Genomic DNA, 12,148 nt, shown 5'->3' on the forward strand with positions numbered 1-12,148 from the left:
TAGTTATCTCCAGTTCTTTTTTTTTTTTTTTTTTAAGATTTTATTTATTTATTTGTCATAGAGAGAGAAGCGAGAGCAAGCACAGGCAGACAGAGTGGCAGGCAGAGGCAGAGGGAGAAGCAGGCTCCCCGCCAAGCAAGGAGCCCGATGTAGGACTCGATCCCAGGATGCTGGGATCATGACCTGAGCCGAAGGCAGCCGCTTAACCAACTGAGCCACCCAGGCGTCCCGTTATCTCCAGTTCTTACCATAATTCTAACATGTGGTTATTTCTACCCCCTTGTTAATAGTAGTAGAAGCTGAAGCTCATAGATGTTAAATTTTAATCTAAATGTATCTACTTCAAAGATGTATCCTCTTCCTCAATCACATTGACCTCTTTCCATCATCTTCAATCGTGCCATCCCCCCACTTCTCTTTCTCAGAATTCTGTTCCTCTCTCTGTGAGGACAATCAAGAAGATGTCCCCAGTTTGATCATCCCCTGGGTAGTCCTTGGCTGTAGTACACTGTTTTCATTTTGCCTTGGTGTCTCTCTAGTCTGAAAAAGCATAAGAAACTTTCGACAGCTGCTGTTTTTGAAAACCCATCAACCTCCCACAGTCACTAAATCAGGGCTCTACTTCGCATCAATTCTTGAATGTTTGATGAATCTGAAAACCAAACTCAAGCAAAAATCTAAATTACAATTAAGCTTTGCATGGCCTGTCCACTCACCATTTTGATTCTGATAGTCTGAGATGAAATTTGCACTGCAGCTTAGAAAATTACTCCATTCTGATAAATCATTTAACTTGGAGACATCCTGTTGAATTCAGTCCATTAAAATTCAGCCATTGTGCCAATGATGTTTGTACTTTGCCTCCTCAATGGAAGTGCAAACTAGCTAAAATGAAATGAATGAAATTAATCCCAACCAGAGCAATCTCTCTTTCCATTCTTGGCATCCAAGATTAACATAAGTGAAAGTGAAAATTATTGCCGATAAGATTTTGGATGTATTTATTGAAAGTGGTTCTTGGCCTGCTTACTATACTAATGATTGCCTCAGCTCTCTATCTTATTTTAAAAAACTCTTAATTACTAAGCAGTTCCACTGCTGTTAAGTGGCAGTAGATACGTAATTTGTTTGTATTTGCTGTTTTAAGATATACGCCTTTAAAACCAAAATTTTGGTGGCTTTTGTTTTCAAGTTATTTAAGCTAAAGAACTTCAGCAGAGTTCACTTCTGTCATAATATTTTGCTTGTTCTAAATCTACCTCTAATATCTACCCTAAAACTCAAAGTTGAGTTTTTGAGGAACCTCAGATGTCTTTACCATGGGATTTATTATGGGTTTTTATGATGCGTAATGTAAATATTATTTGGAATTTTTTTTTTTTTTCAAAGTTTTCCCTTATGTTCCACTGACTGAATTCTGAGTTAACATTTTCTACATCCATAATAGTAAGGAACTCATGTGATCAGGTCAATGAATCACACACAGAGAAGTTTTATATCCTGAAAACAGTAATATATAGTATCTTGCATCCCAATTAGGTGGAACAGATATGGTACAATTTGTAATTACTGTAACCATTACCATTATTTTTAATGAATCTGTTCTTGAATTAAGGTTCTCTTCCATTTATTCACAGTATTGTAAGAACTGTTACAAAAAATGAGCAAGGCTTTCAGCCATTTATAATAAAAGCTGAATGACTAAACAGACCTACATTTTTTTTATTTGCATTAATGAGCTCATCCTCAAATATATATGCAATAATATATAAAATTAAGTTATAAATGTGGGGATGTGCTCAAGTCACCATGAAAATCTGCATGTAAATGCATAATAATCACAAATCTACAATATTACAATATTAAAAAATACCCACAATTAAATTATCATGTGGAAATAATCATAATGTTATTGGAAACTCAATTATTGTGGCAACCCTTGTCGGGGAATTAGCAGAGTATGGCAAAGGCAAGTCAGACCTGAATTCATCAAATATATATTATCACAATATTACATGTTCACTTCGATTCCATGCAAAGACAAACATCCTCTCTCACTAGTATCTGCTCAATGCATTTGTATTATTCATGAACAACTCTGTGATCTATTATACATACAAAACTGATTGTACGCTTCTTGCTGCAGGCTACAATGCAGAGACACAGAATTAATTTTATTATATACACATGCATGATAATTGTGAAGGATTCGGCAAATACCAAACTCTGCTCCTGTGGCCCATGATTCCACTTTCCAAAAAAAAGGGGGGGCGCGTCTAAGGTCAGCAGGATTTTCTCTTTGGGACCATGAAACTCCTTCTCATTTAGAGTAGAAATTTCCTGGGCGCTAATGAGCCCCATACTGTGCAGAAGAGTCCATATACTCCTCGCTACCAAAGAAAACCTTCCTTCTATTGATACCCTAAAAACTTGGGTCAAGCAACATCCCTAATTAGGACTGCTTGGGAATTGCACAGTGTTGCTAGCCCGTATCTGCCCAGTTTCCTTCTTCAGGACAAACAGGAGAGTCTCTGACACTAAGGGGCCTTACAGCAAGTTTAAAGGCAACATCAGTTTGTAACTTTAATAAGACTGGCTATTTCTTCCTCAGCAAGTTCCCTTCTCTGGTCTACCACTCCCTCCCTAGTGCTCCCTGTAAAAGTTCCTGTTTCCTTGCCTCAACTGGAAATTCCTTGAAGGCCTTGTTTATTTTGACTTTTTTTTTTTCACCCTTCTGTCCTCCATGCCTGGAAGATTATTAGGGACACAGGGAAAAAAGTAAACAGCTTTTCATAAAATAAAGAGATTCCAGGCTTGTCAATCATAATCCTATTTTCTGAATTGTTCGGTAATGCTACTGTCCAATAAAAATACAATACAAGCCAAATTCAACTTCAAATTTTCTGGTGGCTGTATTTAAAAAAAAAAAAAAAGCCAAAAGAAACAGGTGAAATTAATTTTAATAATATTTTATTTAGCCCAATATTTATTCCAAATGATTATCCTTTCTGTATATACTCAAGACGAAAAATTAGGAATGAGACAGTTTATTGTCATGTATAAAGTTTTCAAACTTTGGTGTGTATTTTATACTTACCAGTACGTCTCCCTTAGGACTAGCCACATGTAATATCAGTGTTCATGTGTGGCTAGTAATTACTATATTAGACCAATCCATATTTTGGTAAATTCACTGACATTAAACAGTTGAGTTAATTTAGGTGTGTGTAGTCCATATGTGCAGACTGCTGACTGCTTTCACTTTTCAGTTGATTCTCTCTCTTTTTTTTTTTTTTTTCTTAAAGGTTTTATTTATTTGACAGACAGAGAGCACAAGTCGGCAGAGAGGCAGGCAGAGAGAGATGAGGAAGCGGGCTCCCGCTGAGCAGAGAGCCCGATGTGGGGCTCAATCCCAGGACCCTGGGATCATGACCTGAGCTGAAGGCAGAGGCTTCAGCTGAGCCACCCAGGCGCCCCTCAGTTGATTTTCAATGCTGCGTGATACAGCATCAGGTTCCCAGAACTGATTTATTCTTTTTTTTTTTTTTAGTCTTCTAATTAGAGCAAGTAAAAATAACTAATACATAGTAAAATAATTTTTGTTGCTTTTGTCATAGACAACTCTTCTATAAGTGGCAGATGAGCATGTCGATCTTACATGCAATTTATATTTATTTTTTTAAAAGATTTTATTTCTTTGTTTGAGAAAGAGAGTAACTGAGAGAGAGTGAGCACAAGCAACGGGGGAGTAGAGGCAGAGGGAGAAGCAGGGAGCTTCTCCCTGCTGAGCAGGGAGCCCGATACAGGTCTCCATCCCAGGACTCCAGGGTCATGACCTAAGTTGAAGGCAGACGCTTAATGGACTGTGCCATCCAGGCACTCCCACGATTTATATTATTATAGTAATATGATGTCAGTTGTGCACCATTTCTATTATTTGAGTAAAATGAGTATATAGAAAGTGTGGCATCAGAGAAAGTGATAAATCTGAGCAAAATCTGAGACGAATCTGAGTAAAATCACATCTCTGCCATTGGCCATATCTCTGAACCTTGGGTTTCTACTCAATAAGGTGGGGTAACAATATCTAGCTCTTGGACAGGTTACAAGAATTAAATGTGATATAAAGTGCTTAGGACACTTGCTAGCATATAGTAGGTACTAGATAAATGCTCACTATTGGTTTGTTTGTTTGTTTGTTTGTTTGTTTTTAGGATTTTATTTATTTATTTGACAGAGAGAGATCACAAGTAGGCAGAGCAACAGGCAGAGAGAGAGGAAGGGAAGCAGGGTCTCCGCTGAGCAGAGAGTCTGATGCGGGGCTCGATCCCAGGACTCTGGGATCATGACCTGAGCTGAAGGCAGAGGCCTTAACCCACTGAGCCACTCAGGTGCCCCAACTATTGTCATTTTTGTCATTGTTATAATGATTATTTAAGGACTCCTGACATGTTGCCCACCTCTTTCAATGTAATTCTTACTTACAAGTAAATAATGAGAATGGTAAGATGAGAATGGTAAAAACTGGTGCTTCTGAATCCCAGCTGGAGACATGAGCTACTTCAACTTGGGTAAACTGTATGGAAAAGCCACAAAGTGTCAGAGGCAGATGGACACTGAAGAGCTTTTTTATGTTATGTTCCCTCTCTGCAAATAGATGAGAAATTCAATTTTTTTAAGACATGTTTTTTCAGATCTCCGTTGATGAGAGCCATCATAAAGAAAGATCTGTTTGAGGTTAATAAATAAAATGTCCACCATGCCGTGGCAGACGTTCTAGTAACTCAGAGATTTGTACAAAAGCTAGTGAGTGCTCCATTTACAATGTATATGCCTGAATTTCCTGCTTCTAACTTATGGGATACATTTAAGCATACCTTTTCCTTATTTTTCCACTTTTCCTTTTTTTTTTTGGAAGGAAGCACAGTAATGGTATATGTGGGGTGAACACCCCCTTCAGGGTGCCTGGGTGGCTCCGTCTGTTAAGCCACTGACTCCTGGTTTTGAGATCAGGTCCTGATCTCAAGTTGAGATGGAGCCTGTGTGTATTTTCACTCATCACGGAGTCTACCTGAGATTTTCTCCCTCTCCCTCTTCCCCATTCACACTTGCTCATTCTCTCTCTCTCTCTCTCCCAAATAAACAAATAGTATCTTTTTAAAAAAATAAAGGCAAACACCCTACCCATTCCTAAGGCAGCAGCAATGACTTCTTTTTCTGCCTTTTTGCCTAGGACCACACATAGAGAACAGACAAGTACTGACTGAATGAAGAAATTGAGCTTTCAACAAGCAAAGACTGCATGAGGATTTCTCAGAAATTTTAACAGAGAATTTGAAGAAGTTATAAAAAAAAAAAAAAGTCTTTAAATGAGGCTTGTTCCAATTCATCATTTTTTTTTTTTTCATCTCCTTTAGAGTACGAACCCGTCTCCACCTCCCTTCTTAGACTTTTTGCTCTCTTATATACCTAACAATGTGCATTTGGAAAAAAAAAAAAAAAATTGTGCCCGGACAGGGGCTAGGGAAGGGGCATAGTGTCCAATGTTAAAATCTTGTTTAAAATCATAGATTCAAGGGTTGTAAAGTCAAAGCCATTTGGTCCTGTTTCTTATAAGCATATGCTTCGGTAGACTTAATCATGGTTTGTTGTAAAAACATTTCTAACAACATTCTCTAAAGCCCGGCTGATATAATGAAGCTTTTCTCGACAAGTAGCAACATAATCATGGCCAAGGTGAGGCTCAGGGAGGAGGACTTAGGAGATCGCCCCTGGAATTTATTAGCTCTATAACTTTTTGACAAGCGTGTTCGCCGTTTCTCTAACTTTATGCAAACTTCGAATGCATAAAACTACCCTGTGCTTGTTTGTTTGTTTTTTCAGTTTTCTTTTGCCTTTTGTTCTCTATTATTAATGGAAATTAGACTCTTCCCTAGTTTTCCAACCAGTTTGTCTCATGTGCACACGCTCTTGAGTCTCTTTCTAACCCTTTTTATTCTGTGAACAAGTTCATTTCAAGTTAGCCCTGAATACCCCAGGGCTTCTTATTAGCTTCAGACATTCAGATGTTCAGAATGAAGAACATCTCGAGGTGTGTTGCGTAGATGGTTATCAGACGGGCGAGGCAGCTAATGATATATTTGTATCTGTTGAATGATATTTGTAAATGCTCTGTCTACCATGTGGCTACATTTTGACTAATGTGCTATAATACCCAGAATTTTTTTAAAAAGCTTGTTTTTTTAATGTTTCCTGGTTTCATGACGTGAAATAATCATTCTTTGTCATGCTGTGAGATATTCCCTTCTCCTTTCTACAGTTTGCTTACTAAGAGTCTCTTTTATATATAGTCAGCTAGTGGTAATAGAAAAGAAATTTAAATATACTTTTCTTGTCAGCAGAATTTTCTCTTTCCCCTTGGAAGTCTATCTATCCCAGTGATATCTATAAGAAATATAATATTAGTCATATATGTGAGCTACCGATGTAATTTGAAATTTCCTAGCAGCTCCATTACAAAAGGTAAAAAGAAACATTATGACATTAATGTTCATAATATATTTGATTTAACCAAATGTATCTAAAATATTTTTATTGCAACATATGATCAATATAAACAAACAAAAAAAACTAGGAATGAGATATTGTATGTTCTTTTTCCTAAATTCTAAATCCTTGAAATCCTGTGTGCGTTTCACACGTAGGGCACATCTCACCTTCCAAGCTTAGTTACTTTCCAAGTGTTCATCTGTGTGTAGGTTGCCTGGTGGCTATCATATTGGACAGACGACTTCTCACCCAACTCTGGCCTTTCTGAGCCTGAACCTCAGAAAGCTGCCACCAATAAATGAAGCAAAAGCTTTCTTTTCACAAAGCCCTACTGCTGCATGCCAACTGACATTTGAACAAAGAAAATGTCCTTATATTTAAGCATCTCAACTATTACTTTTCTAATAACTCGCAACCCTGGGTCACTTTACACCATTTCTCATAATTTGCATTAGGTGTTCTTTGAGACACAACATTAATCCAGTAATAATTAAAATGATATACTGTACTATTAACATTCTCAAATCTTTAAAGCAAAGTGATCTATGCCTGCAGCACTGCTCAGGCTAGCTAATTAAACAGGATACAGTTGTAAATGGCTATTGTAAGCAGTTCCCTATTTAAAAATACAGCTCTGGGAAGTGCAGTTTATAGTGACAGGGGCCCTGCCCGGATTGATCAGCTTTAAACGGAGGTCGGTCGATGCTGCACAAATAGCGAATTCTGCTTGAGAGACTGGCATCCGGTTTTGTTGCGAGAATGGAGCTTTGGTCGCAAATGGACGTCCTATTGAATGGCCGGCTGTGGGCCCGTGTATGCCAGACACCCCTGTTGGGGGGGGGGGTGTCGAGGGTGCAGGATGATGGTGATCTGGGCATGGAATCATCCTCTTGTTCTTTCACACGTGAGTCAGCATTCTGGGGCCACACAGCCAACCATCCCGACAGGAGCAACACAACTTCCACTCCACCCAGCAGCCTCTAATCTGCTGTGATCCATCCCTGAGCCAAGGGATTTGGGTGTGTAAACTATAAAAAGACATGCCTGCATTCCCTTTCCCTCCCTTTCTCTCTCTTTCCTGCCCCTCTTTTTCTCATTCTCTCCTTCTGCTAGAATTAGAACGGAATTCTCTGCTTCTTATTATCTCTTACCTCACTTGTTCCGCCATTAGCAATCCAAGTGAATCACTTCTCCAGTTTTTTACACTAATGCTTCCACTGTTCTGAAGAGCAGGCTGTATTCGAGTGAGCTTTGTTCCTTGAAATGGAGCTTAAAATGTGGGCTCCGTTCACAGAGAGAGAGTGGCAACACCTCCTCAGGAGGAGAGCTTTGATAAATTCAGTTAGCCCTGGATAAACCTTGGAAGTGAACAGTGTGACACTACCTTCTCCAGCCCCAGTGCCAATCACCCTATAAGGATGTTCATGGTATCAGCTCTCATTGTCCTTGTATCAGGGGTATAGTCACAGCACCTGGCACAGGGTTTGTGCTCAGTGAATGAAGGAGCAAGTGAATGAGTGAACGAATTAGTGTCAGCTCAAAGCCAGACTTTGTGGTGATGAGGCTTACATTCAACTTTTGATATTTCCACAATATATCAAAAAAAAGTAAGAAAACTTAGGTTATAGAAACTAGGGTTTTCTAGGTAGCTACATTGCTCTTCTTCCAGCTTCTCAAGATAAGAGGTCAAGCGCAAATATGTTTGCCTAGATTAAGTATGCAGTAGAATTACGAATAAGCTATTTAAGTACCAGAAAAAGAATTGGACTTATTTTCTAAGAATGAAATTGTTGAAGAGGTAATGTGGCTGCTGGTTCAGAACTGTCATTCCTGTAGGTACCTAGGTATTCCAAAATGCTATTTTTATTTTTTAAAAAGATTGTATTTATTTATTTGAGAGAGAGAGAGAGAGAGTATGAGAAGGCAGGGGGTCAGAGGGAGAAGCAGACTCCCCATTGAGCAAGGAGACTGATGTGGGACGCGATCCTGGGATTCCAGGATCATGACCTGAGATGAACGCAGTTCCAAAATGCTATTTTTTAAACACGTATCTGGAGAAGTGGAGAATATGAGTTATCCCCTTTGCTTTACAACCCATCTAACTTACATTTACCTAAATTTTTTATTTCATCTGAACAGGGTGTTGGAATAGCACATTCTATATTCCAGAGTATGACTCAGAGGGCATTACGGTAAACCTTGGGTGTGTTCTAACACACAGGTCTCTAATGCCTTGACTTGCCCAAAAAAGAAGAGTGAGTTGGTCCCCAACAGATGCCCTACAGGAATTCAATGAATCATGCAAGATCAAACTCTAACCGCCTTTTATAAATACATTACAGATGATCCTTTCTGATCAGAGTAACTCTAATTTCAGTAGTTCAAACTCCCAGAACTGTCAGCGTGGTTACATTTAAATAGTGGATGATGTGGCCATATCTAGAAGTGGCATTGACTTTGCAAAGGGGAACTTTGCCATTCCCCCTGAACTTTGGTCAGCCCTGTGCAGACCATGACTGCCATGGGAAATGAGACTTAGGATAGCAGGAAGGAACTGAGGAATAAGGAGAGTGAGACAGCTCAATCAGTAATATTTATATCAGACAAACCAGACTTTTTTGTTCTTGCATTTGGTTTCATGGTAATAGTGGCCTCATAGAATGATTTTGAATGTGTTTCCTCTGTTCCATTATCTGTAAGGTTTTGATAAAGATTGTCATTAATTATTTTTCTTAAATGTTTGTAGAATTCACCAATGAAAGCTGTGGTCTTGGGCTTCTCTATGTTGGGAGAATTTTGATCCCTAATTCAACGTTCATTCTTATTATTCATCTAAGAAGGTTTCCTATTGATGGGATTCAAGGTTCATGATACCATCTTGGTAACAGGCATTTTTAGAAATTACCTGGGTTTTTTCCTAAGTTATCTGAATTGTTGGAATATAATTGTTTATAATAATCTGTTATTGCACCACTTATTTCTGTGTTATCTGTTGTACGGTTTTCTCTTCCATTTCTCCATTTGGTTTTGAGTCTTTTCTCTCTTTTCCCTTAGTTAAAGTAGTAAAAGCACTGCTAATTTTGTTTCTTTTTTTTGGAAAAACTGGTCGTTATTTTCATGTTATGTTATTATGTATTCTGGTCTCTATTTTATTTATTTCTGATTTTTTTCTATGTTATTTCCTTCCTCTACTAAATCTCCGCTAAGTTTCTTCTTTTTCTAGTTCTTTGTAGTGTCATGTTGTTGCTTATTTGTACTTTTTTTCTTAGTACAAGTATTTAGAGCAGAAATTTCACTCTAACATCTGTTTCTGCTGCATCCCATAGGTTTGGGAATATTGTGTTTTCTTCCTCTTTTGTTTTGAGACATATTTTGATTTGCTGTTTGATTTCTTATTTCTCCCATTGCTTGTGCAACAGTGTATTGTTCAATATTTACACATTAAATATTTACTATTTACATTGCAAAAAGTAAATAGCATTATTCTAAAGCAGTTTAAAAACAACAAAAGCCAGAAAAAAATAAAAAATCAATGGGTTTAAAAAATATTAAGAGGCTGAGGTAGTGAAGCACTGAGTGATCTATATCCTATTTATCTTCTCTAGAATATCCCATTTTAAGTCAATTCTGAAGAACACATGAAACCATTATATATGTAATAGTATTTTATATATTATAAATATCAGATTTATTTTTGTCTTCTAAATTTTTATTTAAATTCAGTTAGTTAACAAACATGGTAATATTAGTTTCCGGTTTACAATCTAGTGATTCAAAACTTCTATCCATTGCCCAGTGCTTGTGACAGCGAGTGCCGTCTGTAATTCCCATGATCTATTTTACACAGGTTTTAGAACAATGCCCAAAATGCCCTTTTTTCTCCTAATTATTTAGTTAGTTTTAAATAGTTTATTTTTCAAAGTAATAATTTTGACACCATATAGGCTTAGGGAATCCGAAATAAAGCAGAATATATGCATCAATGTACTCTAGTCTACTCAGATACTTCCTGTTTGGAACATTCAAAAATTATGGAAGAAAGTTAATCATATTTAAGTATCACTCTATAATTTATAAGTAATACCATTTATTTGGTTCTCAACTGTCATTCACTTCTTAGTGAGGTTAGTTTTTACCCAGGACTTAAATAAAATTAGTGTCTCTACAGTTCAGTGTCTCAAGGGAATTACAATTGCAATTACAATTTCTGTGGAAAGCAAATGAAACAAAATAGTAAAAAATGTAGATACTGTGCCTAGTCATGTGCACAATCACAGAAATAAGGAATTTTTTAAAAGATTGTATTCATTTATTTGAGAGAGAGAGAACTAGAGCAGGGAGAGGAGCAGACGTAGAGAGAGGACCCCAAGCAGATTTTGCACTGAGTGCAGAACCTGATGTGAACCTTGATCTTATGACCCTGAAATCATGACCTGAGCTGAAATCAAGAGTCAGACGCTTTACTGAGTGAGCCACCCAGGTGCCCCAGGAATTTTATTTTACAATTATCCACTTGTCTAAATTTCTGACAATATTCACTGATCTATCTGTATCAACTTTTCTCCACTCCCTTTTAAATATCATCAATATACTATATTCATATCATGCTGACTTCACTCAATACAAGTTCTTACAAAGATGATTATTTTCTCCTGCATGAGAATAAGAGACCAAACATTGACTAAACCCACTTGGACATATATTTCAAACCATGACTAAATGCCATCATATACTTTAAGTAAACAAAAACTCAAAATAATCTCAATATCCCATATCCCTAACCATCAGTATCCCCCAAAACAGATCAATAGGGCAACAATATAGCAGAAAAGCAAACATAAATACTAGAACCTTATTTGTAGATGATTGCTAGAAATACAACACCTGCCATATATGGAAAAGGATAGTGAAAACAAACAAACAAACAAACACTTTTTTTTTTTTTTTTGGTAGTAAGTATACTGTTTCCTGAGGGAAAGGTAAACTGTGCATAAATACATTATTAGATTTAAATTAACAAAATGAAACTATTTCCCAAGTATCTCATTCTCTCATGTTTATGCTGGAGGAAAATGTCCTTTTGAGTAACTGAACTAAAAATCTAATGATCGCCATAGACACTGGATTTTAGCCAAATGACATCAAATCATTGATTAAACTAAATGTTAACTAAATACAAATGTGAGAAAAAATAAAAATATGAAGTAAATCCATTGTTTTCAAAAACTATAGATCAGAACATTATCATGATTGGGTATAACATTTTGGCTGTAAAAGAAGGCACTAGCTTCACCCAAACCACAGGCAAGTTACCATGGAAACATCAGTGCCACCATAATTTCACAGACCCCCTTCTGCAGTAGTGGCCCTTAATTGGTCTGCATGCACTCCATCTTTTTATCTTCATGGGACAAATCCACAAATATGCCAAGACTGTGAGTCATACCCTTCAATACCGCATATTCATGAAAGAACCTTCAGAGAGTGAGTCATTTAACAGATGACTTAGGGGGAATTTTCAGCTTGACATTGTGTAATTTTTCTAACAGGGGTATTGTCTCTTCTCTTCTGGCTTCTGAGATGCTCTCTTAGACTCTCA

This window comes from Mustela putorius, unplaced genomic scaffold (genome assembly GCF_011764305.1).
Source record: "Mustela putorius furo isolate JIRA1106 unplaced genomic scaffold, ASM1176430v1.1 tig00003870_pilon_pilon_pilon, whole genome shotgun sequence".
Classification (NCBI taxonomy): domain Eukaryota; kingdom Metazoa; phylum Chordata; class Mammalia; order Carnivora; family Mustelidae; genus Mustela; species Mustela putorius.